At 40.3% G+C, this 18,218-nt stretch overlaps 1 long non-coding RNA gene across 1 annotated transcript in view; it reads right to left on the minus strand.

Annotated features, from left to right (window-relative positions):
* The window catches only part of LOC144579878 (uncharacterized), a 318,899-nt gene that overhangs the window by 147,245 nt on the left and 153,436 nt on the right, over positions 1 to 18,218 (minus strand). The window lies entirely within an intron of this gene.

An 18,218-nucleotide genomic window follows, 5' to 3' on the forward strand; every position in this document is an offset into this window, starting at 1 on the left:
CAGAAGAATATCCTTAAATTTCTTACTGCTCAAGATACAGCTGGAGGAGCTGGAGGTTTTCAGAAGCTTTTCCAAGGTCTAATTAGTTTTGCATTTACTCTGGTACTGTGGGCCAAAAAAGAGCATTCATTCATGTAAAGACGTATTAACTCCTGAAGAGAGAAAAACAAGTCATCTTTTGCTTAGGAATGGTTTCCTGCCTGTACTCCTGCCATTTTTATTACCATTTTTAACAGAACAGCTAGAGTGTTATATTTAAAATTTAAATCATTAGATACTATTATTCTTTCTACTTAAAATTCTCCAATGGCTTTCCATGTCACTTAACACTCTATTTACCACCCTTGCATGTCCTTCACTGTGACACTCTCTTTAGCCTCCGTTCTTGCTACACTCCTAACTTACTAGTCTTCCCAAAATTTATGCAAAGCCAAAATCTTTCCCACAGCAGAGACTTTGCATGTGCTATTTTCTTTATTGGGAATGTTTTCCATACATATCTACTGGCTAGTCTCTCTTCAGATCTCAGCTTAAATAGAAGTTACTCTGAAAAGCCTTTTCCTCAACCCTGTCCCTAAGTATGAATTTACCCATTTTACTCTCACATAGAACTTTAAGATTTGTATTTTAGCATTCATAAAAAACTGTAATTGTATTTATTTAGTTAATACTTCGCTTTCCCATTAAACAGAAATTCTAAGAAGAAAACGTAAGTCTCAGTAACTGTTTATGAGATGAATTAATAATTCAATTAAAAACACCCTAGAATTTGGAAAGATTTTGTTCTTTAAATCAGAACAGAATTGCCTTGCAATTTCCATATAGATTTTGGGATGGTAGAGTTTAAGGGGCTGACTTTTTTGGTCACGTTCCTCCCAGTGCCAGACTTACTAGAGACTATATCTGGACCATGAGTCATTTATCCAACAAATCAAGTCCTATTTAGTGGAGATGTGAGTGGAATGAAGTTTGAGGTATATGGCACGATATCCATTATAGAGGGCAGGTAATTTATAGATTTTTAGGATTATGTGATCAGGAATGTTAAATAAGTACTTATCAATGTCACTAATAGGTACTGCTTTTGGAGAAAGAAGCTAAAATAAGGTTATAATAGGTTAGATAATTAATTTAAAAATGTAAAGAAGTGGATGCAGTAATTAGGGATTGCTCTTTTAGGAATTCTCACTTTGAAGGTAAGAAGAGAAAAAGGGTGGTAGCTAGAGAGGTACCATTATAGATTCATATGGGCTGATTAATTCAAACAACATACAAGAAAAATAAAATGTCTGCTATATTTGAACTATTTTGTAAATTTTTAAAAGTCAGTTTGCATCAGGGTAGTGATATGTACAGGAGGCAAAGAAATGCTAGGTAGAAAAGGTCAGAGTTCCTGCTAAGAACTCTACTATCAAGCCCAGACCTGCAGCCCTAAGTGAGAACATGCACTCCTGTATTCCCACCTGAATGCTGCCTTTTCCAAAACACCCTGACCCACCTTGTCCCCTATCTTGTACCCATTAAAAATCCCACAGACAGAGAAGCAGAGCAGAGCAACAGAAAAGGAGAGAAGAGAAGAAGCATCTGAATGTTGAGAGGATAAGAAGTAGCTGGACATGGGAGATTATAGTCAGAGAGGAGTTCAGCCAGAGATGACTGAACTCCAGGGGAAGACGACCTTCCCACTCCATTCCATTTCCAGCTCTGCTTCTCTCTGAGGTCAACTTCCACTGCAGAATAAATTCTCTGCATTCACCAATCTCCAATTTGTGTGCACGGCCTCATTCCTCCTGGACACCAGACAAGGACCCCGCTGTAGGTACCCAACCTCCACTGAGGTGTTTAACACTTAAGCAATCCAGGACAGCAAAGCTAAAGGATCACACTGTAGCATATGCCCTCTGAGGCTCCAGGGGTTGTGGGCAAGTCCAGAAGCTGTCATGGGGCCTCATGTAGTTCTACTCCTACCAATGCCCAGAAGCACTCATCTCAGCCTCTTCACCCACTCACCTGCATGCTCCCCCTCCTGCTGCAGGCTGACTAAGTGAGCCACCCCTTCACATGTCCCATGAAAGTGTTAAGGAAACTATCTCATCTCATCTGGGGGCTCCTCCAGAATACATCATAAGGGTGAGTTAAAATGTTAAACTGACAAATCTTCTTTTTTCTAAGACACTGCCATATCTCTCTGACTGACATATGTTACCCTTCACAGAGATTTGTGTTTCCCTTCACAGAGATATGTGTTTCCCTTCACAGAGGTTTATCCATCACATGGGACCAGGAAAAGGTCCTGGGACAACTGACAGTATCTGAGACATGGCCACTCCTTGGTGTTGCTGGAAGGCCCTAAGACTGAACTTGGTTGGTTCCCAACTGCCTGTCAAGGCATTGGCCAAAGCCCCAGATTTTCCTATGCTATATCTTCTTCTTTCATGGTTTAAAATGGCTCCCATCTTTTCTTTCTTTCTTTCTTTCTTTTTTTTTTGAGATGGAGTTTCGCTCTTGTTACCCAGACTGGAGTGCAATGGCACGATCTCGGCTCACCACAACCTCCACCTCCTGGGTTCAAGCAATTCTCCTGCCTCAGCCTCCCGAGTAGCTGGGACTACAGATGCGCACAACTATGCCCAGCTAATTTTTGTATTTTTTGTAGAGAAGAAGTTTCACCTTGTTGACCAGGATGGTCTCGATCTCTTGACCTCGTGATCCACCTGCCTTGGCCTCCCAAAGTGCTGGGATTATAGGTGTGAGCCACTGCGCCCAGCCCCATCTTTTCTTTTATAATGATAAGAGTTTTGCTGCAGATTGAGGTAATGTTACTAAGCAGAATGTATGTTTGGTTCAGCCATCAGAGGCGGAATTCAGAACAATGTGATTTCCATTTGTTCTTAGAAGTATGACCCTGAACCCCACCATAGTGGCTGCAGGCATGGGCATAGGATGGGCAGGCACACTGCAGCTTTCTCTCTCTGCCCTCTCCCCTCCTTTCTAAGGCCCTTGGGTATGTTCGCAGCACATATGCACTGCGCTCAATGACCAAGTGGGGCAGGGGTAAGTGACACACACTGTCTGAGCCCCAGGGCAATTGTGGAGACCAGGGACCCCCCCATGCAGCCAGCTGGCCAATATCTCCTGCTCACTGCCCCCTCCTACCCCATGCTCATGGAGCTTTTGCTCCCCTGGGTAATGAGTTCAACTTGGTCTGAACTGGGGGAGGGAATACAATGATTAAAGGAACCTATTTCCACAGAGCAATAGGTTTTTCCCTTGGCAAGGCCCATCTGGGACTTAATCTAAATGAATCTGTGCACCCCTGAGACACCATTTTGCCCCAAACTCAATTCTAACCTTTGAGTTGAAAGCCTATGAAAAAAAACAAACAAGCAAACAAACAAAACAGATCTAAGGGATCCAAAATCAGGTAATAGGCATAGTGTAAATGGGCAGGACCAGTTCTTGCCAATTAAACCTTTGCTTCATGGAAGAAGGCCATGCCCCATGGCATAGATGAAGCCCAGGGAATTTGAAAGTTGTCAACAGATGGGGGTATGGAGGCACAGATTAGTGTGGATAATTCCTATTCTCTAGGCCCTCCCTGCTACATGAGTACAAGCCTGCTTTATGAGTACAAGGCACTCATGTGTGGAACCTGCCAAGGTTGCCAAGACTCGGAGATAAAAAGATCGAAAAGAAAGAGGGAACACCTACTTAATCTTCATCAAACTTCAAGTTATCACTGAAAGAAGGAAGGGGAATGAGGAAGGTCTATTTCCCTGTCTTTTAGAATGGGCAACAAGCTATCTTTCCCAGCCTCAGCTTATAATTCTCTGGAGTGTATTGTCAATCACTAGGACCACTTTGACCCTCAGATTCTAAAGGATAAACACTTCATATCCCTCTGCACAAAGGCTTAACCAAATTATGATTTACAAGAAGGACTGGCTTGGCCTCAGGAAAGAACCATCCTTTAGTTGGACCTTTTCTGTAAACATGAGGCCCCATATGTGCCGACTTTCTTTACCTTGAAGGACAATTCAGAGCTTTGCCAACAGTGTAGGATTGATTCAGCCCTCTTGTCTGCCATCTCAGGAAAGGCTGGAAGGGGCAATCCCAGCAAACAAATCCAGAGGCACCCCAGCAGGGGAGCCAACTCCCTCCAGCCCTGCTACTCCAGGTCTACCCTTTTCTCACTATCCAGCTTCTTTATCTTGCTTGCTCCGCCCTAGAAATCCTCACTCTAGATAAGCCCCAGTCTCACTCTTGCCCTCCGAAAGATGCCTGGTAAACTTGGCCCCAGTAAGGTTCAGGTTCACTTCTCTGTAACAGGACTTGAGGCAAGTTGAGGGAAATCTTGGCAAGTTTTCAGATGACCCTGACAATATTTAGAGGCTCTCCAGAATTTAACCCAAGTATTTGAACTATCAAGGAAAGACATTATGTTACTTTTGAATCAGACCCTAATAAACACTGAGAAGCAGTCTGCTCTGCAAGGAGCCAAGAGATTTGGGGATGAGCTTGTGTCACATATAACATCAGGGAAAGGGCTGAACTTTATCCATCTGGAAGAGAAGCAGTACCAGTGCATAACCCTGGATGCAATCCCAATGAAAAGATGGGAGAATGAAAGAGGAGACACTTTCAGGCCTTCAGCTGACAAGGCCAGCACTATACCTTTACTGTCCTATCACAGGGGTATATCAACACTCCAGCTTCGTGTCATAATCTTATTTGGAGGGACCTTAATCACTTTTTACTTCTGCAAGATATCACACTGGTCCATCACATTGATGACATTACGCTGATTGGATCCAGTGAGCAACAAGTAACAAACATACTGAAATTATTGGTGGGATCTTTGCATGCCAGAGGATGGAAAATTCATCTGACTAAAATTCAAGGACCTTCTACCTCAGTATAATTTCTAAAGGTCCAGTGCTGTGGGACCTGTCATGATATTTATTCTAAGGTGAAGAATAAGTTGCTGCATTTGGTCCCTCCTACAACCGAGAAAGAGGTACAACGCCTAGTGGGCCTATTTGGATTTTGAATACAACACAATCCTCATTTGGGTGTGTTACTCTGGCAATATAATGGGTGACCTGAAAGACTTCAGTTTTGAGTGGCGTCTGGAACAGAAGAAGGCTCAGCAACAGGTCCAGCCTGCTGTGAGAGCTCCTCTGCCACTTGGGCCTCATTACCCAGCAGATCCAATGGTGCTTGAGGTGTCAGTGGCAGACACTATGTGGAGCCTTTGGCAGGCCCCCATAGGTGAATCACAGCAGAGGACTCTAGGATTTTGGAGCAAGGCCCTGCCATCTTCTGCAGATAGCTACTCTCTTTTTGAAAGACAGCTCTTGGCTTGTTACTGGTCTTTTGTGAAAGCCAAAGAAAGGTTTGACTAACCATGTGACCTGAACTGCTTATCATGAACTGGGTTTTCTCTCTCATCTAGAGACCATCAAATTTTATATATATGTGGGAGTCCATATATATATGTGGGAGTTTATTAAGTATTAACTTACACAATCACAAGGTCCCACAGTAGGCTGTCTGCAAGCTGAGGAGCAACAACAGCCAGTCTGAGTCCCCAAACTGAAGAACTTAGAGTCCAATGTTTGAGGGCAGGAAGTGCTCAGAACCAGAAAAATATGTAGGCTGGAAGTCTATACCCATCTCATCTCTTCACATTTTTCAGCCTGCTTTATATTCACTGGTGGCTGATTAGATTGTGCCTACCTGTTTAAGGGTGGGTTGGCCTTCCCCAGCCAACTGACTCAAATGTTAATCTCTTTTGGTAACACCCTCACAGACACACCCAGGAGCAATACTTGCATCCTTCAATCCAATCAAGTTGACACTCAGTATTAACCTTCACAGGGACCTCAAGCTAAAGATTACAAAAAATAAGTGTCAATAAATAATCTTCCTTGGATAAGACTTGATAGTCTTGCCTATGCTTTCTGTTCTTACCTTCTATACCACGAGGCACAATAGCACAATATTGTTTTCAGAATGATTACTATATTTCACTTTTTAAATCTGTAGTATTTGGCACAGATCCTTTCCTTGTATAATACACATGTTTAACCCATGCCCACTTAGCCTTGTAAAACTTGTTTTTTTTCTCTCTCTCTCATTTAGAGACCATCAAACTCCAAATGATCAGGCAACTAGAGCCTCAGATGATGGCTCCCTTTTGCTGGGGAAGCTTAGGTAGACGTCTGGGAGGAATCTGACTGCAATTTTCAGCAAAACAATGCTCCCTGTTAGCAGAAAGTAGCTAAGATTGGTTGTTGTTCCATATTCTAATGGAAGTAAGATTTGCCTCTTCAGAGGGGAAAATGATACAGACAGGAGGTAGGGAAACAGTAGGTATAAAAGGACAAGGTACTTGTGGAGGGCTCCACCCTCAAGCCTGGATCCCTGACCCTGTGTGACAGCATGTATTCCTGTTTTTCTCCCCAAATATTATCTTAGCAAAACTACCCTGGACCACCAGACCCCCCATCCTGTACCCATAAAAACCCAATTTCCATGGGCAGGGTGGTGGAGCAGTGAAATGACATGGTAGAGAAGGAGAGAAAAGAAGCACCTGAACATTGAGAAGAGAAGCAGCAGCTAACAGAGACTAAAGTAAGTGAGGGTTTATATAGGGATGGTCTGAGAGGAGTTTGACTGGGGAAAGCTGAACTCCAGGAGAAGAACATGTTCTCACTCCATTTCCTTTACAGCTCTCCATCCTGCTAAGAGCCACTTCCACTGCTCAAAAAAATCCTCTGCATTCACTACCGTCTAATTTGTTTGCATGACTTCATTCTTCCTGGATGCTGAACACGGAACTGGGTGTAGGTGCAAGAGGTTGTCACACTGAAACTTTACTGAGCTGTGTAACACTTAAGCTGTCCACAGACAGCAAAGCTAAAGGATGACTCCTCCAGTGTTCTGGGGATTGTGGGCAACCCCTACATGTGTCCAGGAAGCCACAAAGAGCTCTACACCCTCTGCTGCCTGGAAGTAATCATCCTGGCTGCTGCACCCATTCACCTGAGTGCTTCCACTCCCACAAGGGGTTTGAGATCTGCAGGCTGAGTAAGTGAGCCTCTCCTTCACAAGTCCCATGAAGGGGTCAAGGGAATGCTCTCATCTCAGTAGGATCTTGGTTTAAGAAATATTTTTATTAATAAATAATTGAATTACTGTCACATTAATACTGTTAAAATCTTCATTTCAACATGAACATGGATTGAAACATCATGTCCTTAGCTTCCTTCTGAGAAAATGGGATAAGATTGCTTTTTTCTCAGGCATCTTGTGATGACTAAATATGATAATGTGTATAAAGTTCCTAACACAATCTTGTAGTAGTACTCAATGTTTTTCTTTACCCCATATCTGTTCTCTAATTTATTAAATAAAGATAATAAGCTAGATTATCTTTAAGATTTAAAAATATTCTATGATTTTCATTAAAAATATGTTTAAGAGCATATGAAATTACATCAGATTAAAGGAGCAATTTGAAATCACCCCACTCTAGAAGCAGAATAGATACCTGTTACATTTACTCTTTGGGGGTTTACAAATAGCTTTCTTAGCCATAATTTCTTATGATTTGTGTACTGTGTCTTTAAGATCCAAGCATCTGTGTGTTAATTAATATAAAAAAAGTATTGCTGCATATAAGACAGTCTTTCTTTTTATTTATATCATATCTTTGTTTTGATCTTGGGATGCCATTATTGCACAATGTTTGCCAAGTAATGGATGTGTTTGCATATATTTGTCTATTTATTTAGTTTTATTTATTTATGTATTTATTTATTTATGTTTGAGACAGAATCTCACTCTGTCACTGAGGGAGAATTATCACATTCACTGCAGTCTCAACCACCTGTGCCCAGGTGATCCTCCCACCAAGCCTTCCCAGTAGCTGGACTACTAATTTTTTTTTTTTTTTGGAGGAACAGGGTCTTGCCATGTTACCTAGGCTTGACTTGAACTCCTGGTCTCAAGTAATCCACCTTCCTTGGCCTCCCAATGTGCTGTGAGTATAGGCTTGAGTCACTGTGCCTAGCCCCATTTGCATATATTTATAAAAAATTAAAGTTATATGTTTCTCCAAGAAATGGACAATCTGCAGTCTCCTATGCTATAAGTGTAATATCCTATGGCCTTAAGTCAACATACAATATACTATTTTTATGAATCACCCCTTTCCTTCCTCCATAAATTATCACAAACATCTTGCATATGAGATCAGTAATGGTCACTGTATATTATGATAAAGTTAATGCATCTTAGGATCATTCTGGTTTGTGCTGTACATCATTCTAGGCAGAATTGTCAGCTTTGTGCTTGCAGCTGCTCTCAATCTGTCATCATAAATGATAAATGAGCGTTGGAGTCTTATTTTATATTGTACATTATTGTCACTACAAGAATGCAAGACCAGCATATTTTGGCTTTCTCACAAGATCCTTTATGATGATAAGGACTTTACTAGAAAATCAGGCAACCTTACATTTCCAACTAAGTAAATAATATTGTAAATCTGCTAAAGTTTTGGCTGAATACCATCAGAATTTAAACTAAAGCTTGATTTTTCTATATAGATCTCAACTAATCATTTCAATTATTTTTAATTTCTATGATTCTTGGTCTCTGAAGCACAACTGGCAGAATTTATCAAATAGATATTGTTGAGCATTTGTCAGCAAATATTAAAATAGATAAATGTATAACATAGATCTCTCACATTTCTGCATGCTTTGTGAGCAAGACATTATTACTCGGTTCTGGGATTTTTTTAAAGAATTTTTTGTAGAGTGAACCGTCTCTTGGAAGAAAAAGTTATATCTTCTTTTAGAGGGAAGGACAAACGTGCTCACAGTTTGAAAGAGAAAGATATGTCTCTTGCCAAAGCAAATGTTATGAATGCTTATTGTCCAGTATAATAAAAACAATGTCTTTCTTTGGAGCACAGAAAGAGGCATGTTACTGCCCACTATCAAAATTTGGAGTTTCCTGAGCTCTGGATCCTTTCCTGTAATGCAACTCACTGAGAGCACAGGTATCTGTACAGACCTATTTGCTGTTGCTGAGAACCTGAAGTAAAATGTTGGGAATATATTGAACCTCATGATGCATACTGTGCCATGAAAAATAAAGCCCTTTGTTTCTGACTCTGGACTCTTATTTTTTTCCGGCAGTTTCTTTCATGAAACTGTGGTCACTGAACTTGTAAGGTTACAGATAGTTTAAAATCAAGACACTTTACAATTTCTGACAATCTATGTAACAAAATTAAAAAGAGGGTTCTGAAGATATCAGTGGAGAATTTGTTTTAAGAAACCAAATGCAATAAAAACAAACCAAATATGTGCTTATTATTTCCATCCCATTCTTGATTTTTAAAAATTTATTTGCCAATAAGTTTTATATTATATAAAATTTATTATATTGCTGAGAGAAGAGCAGCATCAATATTGTCATGAGGAGATTAAATTTTTGGAAGAAATGTTAAGATATTTCTTTAGAAACGAGAATTAATTTGTGTATATATGTGTGTATAATATTTATTGTTCTAAGTGATGTTTATTTCAGAGACATGTAGATAATGCTTAAAATGGTTATTAATAAATAAAATGTATTTACGTTTATGTGCAGAAAAGTACATTTGAGGCCTTCTTGAACTTAATTGGGCCAGACTAGGTACTAGACTAGAGGTGGAAAATTCTATATTCTAATTTTATTTTAATGGACACTTAGTACTTTCCTGAAAGAAGGTTGTATGACTAAAATTATACTTTGATATATGTGTAAGAGACTGTGTTGTTTGTTTACTTATTACAGGTAACTTCCAGTCCTGTCTTTTGTTGTTGTTGTTGTTTTTGAAGACAAGGTCTTGCTCTGTCACCCAGGCATGAGTGCAGTGGTGCAATCATGGCTCACTGGGTAGCCTTGACCTCCTGGGCTCAAGATCCCTGGGTAGCTGAGACAACAGGAATGGGCCACCACACCTGGCTAATTTTTGTATTTTTTGTACAGATTGGGTTATACCATGTTGGCCAGGCTGGTCTCCAACTCCTGTGGTCAAGCAATCAACGCACTTCAGCCTCCCAAAGTGCTGGGATTACAGCCGTGAGCCACCACACTCAGCCCTGCTTTCTATTTTCAATAGAACCTGAATTCTAACTAAAAAATCTACTGTCCTTATATGGGCAGGCACTTCACTAAGCCATGGTGATTTTATTTTCCTTGCAAAATTGTAAATAATAATAATACTCAAACTGTCCTTTGCAAAATTGTAAATAATAATAATAATCAAACTGTCCTTTTAAAAGAATCACTGTAAAATTTTTTATTTATGAAAAACCTTAATGGTATTTATATTTTAAGACAAATTTAAAAATATCTTTATTGCCTTAAGCATAGATACATACAATGGAATGGAATTTTGCTGCTGAAACGGTTAGAGGTGGAAGAAGTCCTGGTTATCCTGAGTTACCAACTGCATTGTAACTGGGTGGGTCTACAGCTATTTCATCCCTTGCTTTATCAGAAGAAAGAATTAGACTGAGGAGCATAAAGCAGAAAAAGAGATCAAGGCAAGTTCTAGAAAAGGAGTGGAGGTTTGTTAAAAAGACTTGGAACAGGAAAGAAAGGAAAAAACCCTTGGAAGAGATGCAAGTGGGCACCTTACGATCAAAGAAATAAAAAGATGGGAAATTTAATCTTGATCCCAGGACTTTATAGCCTTACCTCTTTTCCATGATTCTTCCCTTTAGGTGGGCTTCCATATGTGCAGTGCTCTCCTTATCCTTGGGAACTGAGCACAGCAGTGTTTTAGAAAATTATAGACATGACCATCTGATACTTTCTTCCTTTTTCCAGTGGAGTGCCCCAGATTATACTTTGCTTTTTGTCTCTTACTGTGTGTGATGGTTAATACTAAGTGTCAACTTGATTGAATTGAAGGATACGAATTATTGATCTTGAGTGTGTCTGTGAGGCTGTTGCCAAAGGAGATTAACATTTGAGTCAGTGGGCTGGCTCATACAGACCCACCCTTAATCTGGTTGGGCACAATCTAATCAGCTACAAGCTGGGGTAGAATATAAGCAGGCAGAAAAGTGTGAAAAGAGACTGGGCTACCCTCCCAGCCTACATTTTTTCTCCTGTGTTGGATGCTTCCTGCCCTCAAATATTAGACTAAGTTCTTCAGTTTTGGAACTCAGAATGGCTCTCCTTGCTCCTCAGCCTGTAGATGGCCTATTGTGGGACACTGTGTGAGTTAATACACACACACACACACACACACACACACACACACTCCATTAGTTCTGTCCCTCTAGAAAACCTTCACTAATACAGATTTTGGTATCAGGATTGGTTCTAGAGTGACAGAATAATGGAGTTATTTGGTTTCAGGGTTTATTGAGTTAGCTCCTTAATATGATTAGACCCCAAAATGCTAAGAATTCTTAGCCTACTGCATTGCTACTTAAATTTTATAAGTAGAAAACTTCTGGGTCTAATGAACAAAAGACTAATTTGAATTATAAAAGCAGAGAATCATGGCCACTCAACTTCCAGACTTGAGCCAGTTTACAGACCCAGAATCCCTTGAATAAAGGAGATGCCAGGTCCCCTTGAGGAAGAACCCCACTATATTACCGACAATATATTTGGTGAATCTTTCTTTTATCCTTCCCCAGTGAGACCTCTGGCCTTGTACCAGAGTGACTGTGCATTGGAAAAGGAAAATGATCAAACATTTCAGGGACTACTGGACACTGTCTCTGAGCTGATGTTGTTTCCAAGAGACTCAAAATGTCATTGTCTATTGGGGGGAAGAGGGGAGGGACAGCGGTGAGGGGGAGCTGGGGAGGGATAGCCTGGGGAGAAATGCCAAATGTGGGTGAAGGGGAGGAAGGCAGCAAAACACACTGCCATGTGTGTACCTATGCAAATGTCTTGCATGTTCTGCACATGTACCCCAAAACCTAAAATGCAATTAAAAAAATAAATAAATAAAACAAAATGTCATTGTGGTCCTCTAGTTAAAGTAGGGGCTGATGGCGCTCAGGTAATTAATAGAGTTTTAGCTTAGATCCAACTTACAGTGAGCGCAGTGAGTCCCCACACACATCCTGTGGTCATTTCTCCAGTACCAGAATACATAATTGGCATAGACATAGTAAGCAGCTGGAAGAACCCCCATATTGGCTTCCTGGGTGGTAAGGAGAGGACTATTATGGTGGGAAAGGCCAAATGGAAGCCATTAGGGCTGGCTCCACCTAGAAAAATAATAACAAAAACAATATCACATCCCTAAAGGGATTGTGGAGATTAGCACCATCATCAAAGACTTGAAAGACACAGGGGTGGTAATTCCCACCACATTCCTGTTCAACTCTCCTATTTGACCTGTGCAGAAGGCATATGGATCTTAGAGGATGATGGTGGGTTATCATAAGTTTAACCAAGTGGTGACTCCAATTGCAGCTGCTGTACCTGATGTGGTTTCGCTGTTTGAGCAAATTAACACATCTCTTGGTACCCGGTATGCAGCCATTGACTTGGCAAATACTTTTTTCTCCACTCATGTCTATATGGCCCACCAGAAGCAATTTGCCTTCAGCTGGCAAGGCAAGCAATATACCTTTACTGTCCTACCACAGGGGTATATCAATTCTCCAGCTTTGTGTCGTAATCTTATTCGGAGAGCCTTTGATCACTTTTTGCTTCTGTAAGATATTTCATTGGTCCATTACATTGATGATATTATGTTGATTGGATCCAGTGAGCAACAAGTAGAAAATATACTGGAATTATTGGTGAGACCTTTGCAAGCCAGGGAAATCCTCTATCTCAGTAAAATTTCTAGCAGCCCAGTGCTGTGGGACCTGCCATATTTATTCTAAGGTGAAGGATAAGTTGCTGTATTTGGTCTTTCCTACAACCAAGAAAGAGGCACAATGCCCAGTTGGCCTATTTGGATTTTGAAGGCAACAGATTGCTTATTTGGGTGTGTTGCTCTGGCCAATATATTAAGTGTCCTGAAAGGCTATCAGTTTTGAGTGGGGTCTAGAAGAGGAGAAGGCTCTGAAATAGGTTCATTCTGCTGTGAAAGCTGCTCTGCTACTTGGGCCATATAAGCAGCAGATTTAACGGTGCTCAAGGTGTTAGTGGCAGAGAGGGATGCTGTTTGAAACCTTTGGCAGGCCCCATAGGTGAATCACAGCAGAGGATTCTAGGATTTTGGAGCAAGGTCGTGCCATCTTCTGCAGATAGTCACTCTCTTTCGGAAAGATAGCCCTTGGCCTGTTACTACTGGGCTTTGGTGGAAATCGAATGTTTGACTATTGGTCATCAAGACACCATATGACCTAAACCTTCTATCATGAACTGGGTGGTTTCTGACCCACCTAGCCATAAAGTGGGTCATGTACAGCAGCATTTCATTGTCAAATGGGAAGTGGTCTATATGTGATTAGGCTTGAGAAGTTTCTGAAAGCACAAGTAAAGTACATGAGAAAGTGGCTCAAAGGCTCACGGTCTCTACTTCTGCCATCCTTCCTTTTCTCCCTCAGCTTGCACCAGTGGTCTCATGGGGAGTTCCCTATTATCAGTTGACAGAGGAAGAAAATACTAGGACCTAATTTACATATTGTTCCATATGATATGCAGGCAGAACCCAAAAGTGGATGGCTGCAGCTCTGCTGCCCCTTTTTAGGACATCCCTGAGTGACGGTCGTGGAGGGAAATCTTCCCAGCAGGCAGAACTTCAAGTAGTGCACCTGGTTGTGCACTTTGCATGGAAGGAGAAATAGCCAGATGTGTGAGTATATACTGATTCATGGGTTGTAGCCGAAGGTTTCCTGCATAATCAGAGACTTGGAAGAAACATGATTGGAAATTTGGTGACAAAGAAATTTGGGGAAGATGTATGTGGATGGACCTCTCTGAGTGGTCAAAAACTGTGAAGATATTTGTATTACATGTGAGTGCTCATCATCCAGTGACCTCAGCAACAGAGAATTTAAATAGTCAAGTGGATAGTATGACCCATTCCGTGGACACCCCTTAGCCTCTTTCTACAACCACCCGTCATTGTCCAGTGGGCCCATAAAAAATTGACCATGATTGCAAAGATGGAGGTTACGACTGGGCTCAGCGACCTGGACTTCCACTTACCAAGGCTGACCTGACTATGTCCACTGCTGAGTGTGCAATTTGCCAGCAGCAGAGATCAACACCAAGCCCTCGTATGGCACTGTTCCTTGGGGTTATCAGCCAGCTACCCAATGTCAGGTTGATTACATTTGGACCTCTTTCATCATGGAAAGGGTAGAGGTTTGTCCTCACTGGAAAAGACACCTACTCAAGAAATGGGTTTGCCTATCCTGCATGCAGTGTTTCTTCCAAGACTATCATCTGTGGACTTACGGAATGCCTTATCCACCGTCATGGTCATGGTATTCCACACAGCATTGCCTCTGACCAAGGTACTCACTGTACAGATAAATAAGTGTGGCTGTGGGCTCATGCTCATGGAATTCACTGGTCTTACCATTTTCCCCATAATCCTGAAGCAGCTGGATTGATATAAAGGTAGAATAGCTTTTGAAGTCGCAATTACAATGATAGCTAGGTGACAACACTGCATGGCTGGGGCAAAGTTCTCCAGAAGACCATGTATGCTCTGAATCAGCATCCAATACATGTTACTATTTCTCCCATATCCAGGATTCACAGGTCTGGGAATTGAGGGAAGTAGAGATGGTACAACTCACCGTCACCCTTAGTGATCCACTAGCAAAATTTTTGCTTCCTGTTCCCATGGCATTATATTCTGCTGGCCTAGAGGTCTTAGTTCCAGAGGATGGAGCATGGCCACAGGAGATACAACAGTGATTCCATTGAAGTCAAAGTTCAGACTGCCACCCAGCCACTTTGGGCTCTTCCTACTTTTAAATCAATAGGCTAAGAAGGGAGTTACAGTGTTGGCTGGGGTGATCGACTGGACTATAAAGAAGAAATCAGTCTACTATTTCAAAACTGAGGTAAGGAAGAGTATGCATGGAATATAGGAGATCCATTAGGGTGTCTCTTAGTATTACCATTCCCTATGATTAAGGTCAATGGGAAACTACAACAGCCCAATTGAGACAAGAGTACAAATGGCACAGACTTTTCAGGAATGAAAGTCTGGGTCACTCCACCAGGAAACAAACAAACAAAAAAACACGACCTGCTGAGGTGTTTGCTGAATGCAAAGGGAACATAGAAATGGATAGTAGAAGAATGTAGTTACTAATAACAGCAGAAACGCTCACTGTATTGTGATGAGAATTTTCTCCTTTTTTTGCTAAAAACCATGTTTGTATATTTATATATTTGTACTAAGAAAGCATTTCCATTTTATTTTCTTTCTTCCTTATCATGTGACATAAGATTTACTGACTTCGCATCAGCATTTAAGTATTGTTAACTTTATGTAATATTATTTGTGGGGGGAATTAGTGTGTTTCTGGTTGTACAAAGGATAGCTGTATTAAGTAAAGTATAATTAGGACCTTTTTACCGTCTTTACTTTGAAGATTATGTATGATCTCAGGACATATATATGGGTTCAAATTTGACAATGGGTAGATTTGGGATGGTTAATACTGAATGTCAACTTGATTGGATTGAAGAATACAAAGTATTGATTCTGGGTATTGCCAAAGGAGATTAACATCAGCATGGCTAGAATATAAACAAGCAGAAAAATGTGAAGAGAGAGACTGATCTACCTTCCTAGCCTACATCTTTCTTCCATGTTCATGCTTCCTGCCCTCACACACTGGACTCCAAATTCTTCGGTTTTGGAACTTGGACTGGCTCTCCTTGCTCCTCAGCTTGCAGATGACCTTGGGAACTTCTGACCATGTGAGTTAATACTTAATAAACTAACACATATATATGTATGGTATATATATCTGCCATATATATATATATATATATATATATATATATATATATATACATACACACACACACACACATATAAACACATACACACACACACACACACACACACACACATATATGTGCGAATATATACCTATTCCATTAGTTCTGTCCCTATAGAGAACCCTGACTAATACAATGAGCATGCCCAGGAAGCTGGTTCTCCCTGCGGTCTGTCTTTAATTAACACTTCAGGTTAACAGGTCTGGACCATCAGGAAATGGCCTCTCCCTGGTGCAGGCTGCCAATTTATCACTTTTAGAGAGACGATGTGATCATTGCAGAACCATCACCTGATATTTCTGGTGGGTTGGGGGGAGTCCTCTCCTGCCCTGCTCATGCCTATCTACCTGTTACAGGACCACCTATTTCCTCACTCTGTGCAGCCATACCCAGGAGTGTTTCATAGAACCTCATCATCGCAATTTGAGAGTTTGTGCCTGGAATTCTCTTCCAAACTTGAGACAGAATTAAATCTTACATATGAGCCAAATGTGTTTATGCTAGCAGTATGTGCCCAGCGTGTTCACATTAAGTATGTTTAAATGATGATAATAATGGAATTTTAGCATCATAACTAAAATTTCATTTGTCAAAGTAGAAACAGAAATGCCTTTGATTCTATAGTGTGATTTTATGTGATATGTTACTATTAAAACTAACCTGGAAATAGCAGGTTGCTCTGTACTATAACAACTTTGAATTTCAAAAAAAAGCAATTTATAATACTTTCTATATTTTAGTATAGTTTTGAAATACTCACATATTAATGTAACCACACTTGGATATGGCAAAACTTCAGATGAGAAAGAGACAAAAATGCTAAACAAAAGCAAAATATCAAACAAACAGAAACATGGTTATTTTTCTTGGAGCAAATCTTCATTCTGTAAATGATCAAGAAGAAATGACCCCAAGCATAGATAACCAGACTTGGCTCTAAACAAAACAAATTCTAGTTGTGAAGAAGGAAATTAAAGATGCTAGCAGTTGACATTTTTTTTCCCACATTGGTTAAAGTAAACAAAGTGATAGTCTATTGAATGTGAAGAGATCCTGCATAAGTAAACATAGACGATTTAGAACTGTTCATCTCTCATATTGTATTCGATTTACAATCTTGGGAAAAAATCAATAGCCCTAGTTCTCTTTTTGTCTCCCCTCCTTTCTACTAGCCTCATGCCATTAATCTGCATTTAATGGGCACAACAGCTTTCATAGATGCTGTCTTTTATGTAATGTAGCAGTTCTTTTCTGTAATCACTAATCTCTCTGCTTTGGGCAATGTGGTAACCTCCTTTTTCTTGGAAGCCTGTGAAGATCTAGACAATTCCCTAGTTCCTTAAGCTGAAATTCCACTTATTGTCCACCAAAAACTTTCAGATCAGTTTTGATTTTAGTCCTAAGATATATTAGTAGAAATAAAAAAGAAATATGAAAAGTTTGTAATTCTACCAGCAGAGATGATGTGACAAGTGAAGATAATTAAGAAACAAATTAATCATTTACATATTTGCTTCTGTTGCAGAATCAGTTATCTCTTATGTAGTACTTATTATATGATGGAATCTGGATCAAGGACTTACGCATTATCGATTTTATTCACCCAAAGCAACATCCACCTTTTATTTTAAATCTAATTTCATCACTCTTTCTTGAAACTCTCTAATGACTTTCCATTGAGCTTAGTTTAAAATCAAAGCTATTTATCACAATTAGAGCCTTACATACCTGGATTGTGTCTAAACCTTTGATCTCTACTTCCACTTCATTCTTTCTTGCTCACCAGACCACATCCTTACTGCCCCAAGGCCCTTCTACTTTGGGGATTTTGTACTGCTCCCTCCCTCTCAGAACACTCTTTCCTCAAATTTTTACAGGGTTGAGTTCTCATTATCCAGTCCAAGGTCTTTTCTCTTGTCAGGTATTCTTGTTAAAATTCTTGCATTTAAATCAGAGGCTTCTGCATCTTTTTTTGATGGACCTTGAGGTTTCAATGTCATCTTATTACTCTGGTTAGTGTTTTCCTTTTAATGTATTAGTCTAGTGGATTTTTTCCCTTTTTATCTGAGTTAAGTTAAGCATGAACTGGGAATGTCCCCCCCACCACAGTATTTCTATGTATTTTGAGTGGAAGGGTGTTTTAGAATCTCTAACTTTCCCTAGGTCCTCATGCAATGTGTGTGTGTGTGTGTGTG

The sequence above is a fragment of the Callithrix jacchus genome, chromosome 17 (genome assembly GCF_049354715.1).
Source record: "Callithrix jacchus isolate 240 chromosome 17, calJac240_pri, whole genome shotgun sequence".
Taxonomy (NCBI): domain Eukaryota; kingdom Metazoa; phylum Chordata; class Mammalia; order Primates; family Cebidae; genus Callithrix; species Callithrix jacchus.